Source organism: Galeopterus variegatus, unplaced genomic scaffold, assembly GCF_000696425.1.
Source record: "Galeopterus variegatus unplaced genomic scaffold, G_variegatus-3.0.2 Scaffold8460, whole genome shotgun sequence".
Classification (NCBI taxonomy): Eukaryota; Metazoa; Chordata; class Mammalia; order Dermoptera; family Cynocephalidae; genus Galeopterus; species Galeopterus variegatus.
In genome coordinates this window covers 78,702-81,799 of record NW_007734571.1, presented here as the reverse complement: position 1 = coordinate 81,799, position 3,098 = coordinate 78,702, and the positions used below count along the sequence as shown (strand labels likewise).

The window sequence follows — 3,098 nt, the reverse complement described above, 5'->3', positions numbered from 1 at the left end:
CCTCTTAACAGTCACAGTGGGGGCCAAGTTTCTAATACATAAAACTTGGGGGATACAATTCCAGTTTCAGTGAGTTTGGGGGGACATAATTCAGTCCACTACAGCCATCTACTTGGTAATTTGGAAATGTGGTTATAGGGACTCTTGAGTTACTTCCTGGAGTGAGGATGGGACAGGTAATTAGAGTTGACTCATTTCTGTACTGGACCCTAGTGTAACATTTGTGAACTTTAAAGTACTTTAGATAGACCCTTTGAGGAAGACTTACCCTGATGCTATAATGGAGGAAGATTCCTTTGCCTTATGGCTTAACTGACACAAGACAGAACGTGTGAAGTGAAGTATCTCGAGGAACAGTGAGCAGAGTGAATGCCTCACAGGACCAGAGTGGCTGCTCCGGTGACAGAGGACCCCTTTTGAGGTGTAGTGATGCACGGAGAGAGTTGGAGCTTGCTATTGGTAGAGTTTTCTGGGCTGAACAGCCAATTAAAGATAACCTAAGAGAGATCAAAGCTCAGATTCACAGTCACATAAGCCAGCACCTGGAATGCCTTCAAAGCCTCAAGATGTGGTTATATGAATAGATAGCTCTCATCTATCAGCTTAAAGAGGAGTCACTTCAGCAGCAGCAGGCCCAGCAGCTTTACTGGTTACTGGGCCAGTTCAATTGTCTTATTCGTCAACTGGGGTACACTCAAAACAAAGATCTAGCCAGTCAAGTCTCTCTGTACCTGGAGAGACTGGGCAATTTGACCCTTAAGCCTGAAGATTCAATTGTCCTGCTCTTTGAAGCAGACATAATTGCTCTGCACTAGACCACATTTGGATCGCTTGAGACCATTCAAATTCCTGAGCACCTGATTGTTCATGGTAGTTCATCAAATATTGTGCTCTTCCCAGAGAAAAGAGGATATATCCTAATCCCATCGTAGAAGTCAGCATCCAGCATCACAGCTGTTCCTCTCAGCAAATGACTCCTTGGAAGCAAGTCTCCCAATGGTCATCAGGTGCCTTACATACCCAGCACCAGCCCACAAGAGTGGTTCATTCAAAAGCAGATCTTGGAGAAGAGACAGAATTCTGCCAGAGCCTACAATTTCTTCAGTAATGTCTGGGGCATCCTAAAAGGTTTGGAAAACTGGCTCCTCAAGAATCAGCAACAAGAAGCTCCTGAAAAACCAAGTTACCAAAAGTGTAACAGCCATTATATGACCAGCTCTTTCTCCATTGAGACTGAAAATGTAGAAGAGCCAGAGCTTCATAATCCAGATGAGATGGACCTGTCTGGTTGGCTGGTGACTCCCCAGGAATCCCATAACCCAGAAAAGCCTGAGAATGGCAGCCATGAACTCAGTGAGAAGTTCAAGTGCTTGTTCCAGTCCCTCCATGTGAATGACTGGCTTGCTAGCCCAACTCCTGTACAGACTGTCAGGGCAGCCAGCCCAAAGGTGTGGAGATTAAAAACCTGGGCAATCTGAAGCACCTCAATGACCATTTGGAGGCCAAGAAACCATCGTGCCCTTCCAGCATGATTGCTAAGGATTGGCTTGTCCAGAACCAACAGGACCCACATAAAGTAGAGGAGGTAGGCAAAGGCAACGAGCCCTGCACCTGCCTTGCAGAGTGTGTGTGTGATGAGAACTGTGGGAAGGAAGCACCGTATAAATGGCTTCTGAAGAAAGAAGGAAAGAATAAAAATGGGATGCCTGTGGAACCCCAACCTGAGCCTGAGAAACATAAAAATTTCCTGAATATGTGGCACTGTCCTTCCAGAAAAGAGATTACAGAACAAGCGAAGGCACCAAAGGCAATGGCTTCTAGAGTTGTGGATTCCTTCCAAGTCATAAAGAACGGTTCCTTGTCAGAGTGGCTCATCAGGCCCTCATGCAAAGAAGGAAGTCCCAGGGAGGTGCCTTGTACTGAGGACAGAGCTGGCAAACAAAAACTTAAAAGCCCCATGACCATTTCCTGGTATCCCTTTAACACAGCTGAAGATGATTCCCCATCTTCTTTCCAGGGTGTTGCCAGGAGAAAAGATGGGGAACCTCAGCCAGTTATCCTCTGGAGAAGACAAGCCTTCTACTTCGAAAGAAGGCTCAGAAAGTATTTCTTCATTCACCGCTACAGGAGGAACATAACCTTCCCCAGACTGTTATGGCCTTCCAGCAGTGTGTGATCTCTTTGCCTGTATGCAGCTTCAAGTTGCTAAAGAAAAGTGGTTACACTGAACCCCTCTACAGATGTGAAGAGATAGACTGCCAGAGTCAAGCAGCGTTTCTGCAGATGATCACGCGTCCAGGAGCTGAGTGACTGCGGCTTGCCCAGTCATTGTTTCTGGGTCTGACCACTGAGCTTAGTTCCTTGCCTGCCTAATTTTGAACTAGGGAAGTAACTGAATTACGGGTTACTGTGTAAAAATGTCTGTTGATGCTCAGGTGATTCAGTTCCTTCTTACAGAAGTATTAACTTCATTCACCCCCACACTGGAAACACATCTTGATGGATAGGTCTTTTTCACAAACCCCCATGGCTCCTAAGATTGGGTGTTACTAGAGTACATTAAAACATTGTAGTTTAAAAAGAAAAAAAAAAAAACATATAAAGGGTGCCTTATCATGGATTACTACAACCTTGGTGCTATGGTCCCATCCATTGGGGCCCCCGTGCCCAATACCTCATATTATTAAAACTACTGATTCTATTCAATCAAGAACTGGTAAGTATTTTGTTCTTACAGGTTTTGGCTAACATGTTCTGCTTAGTGCCTATGTCAACAGCCTCTCAGCTACAGTTTGCCTTCACTTCTGAAGGGACACAGCACACCTTTCCAGGCCACCCACGGGTGACCTCCACAGCTTGATTATCACACACAATCTTTGCAGACAAGATCTTAATGACATCCGCCTTCCCCAGGAGCACAGTATACCGTTACGTTAATAGCATCCTTTTTCAAGGAGATTCATTTGATACACGTATTAAGGACATTAAAGTCCAATATTTTTTAGTACTTTTGGTTTCTGGTGGGAACATATTCCTCGTGTACAAATTTTACTCCTAGATTAAAGTCAACAGCCACTCCTGTAAGTGCTCTCTGAAAA

The 3,098-nt window shown here is 44.9% G+C and overlaps 1 pseudogene; it reads left to right on the top strand.

Annotated features, from left to right (window-relative positions):
• LOC103608485 overlaps nucleotides 1–2,246 on the top strand; it is a 3,883-nt pseudogene extending 1,637 nt beyond the window's left edge.
• Nucleotides 2,247–3,098: the final 852 nt, after the last annotated feature.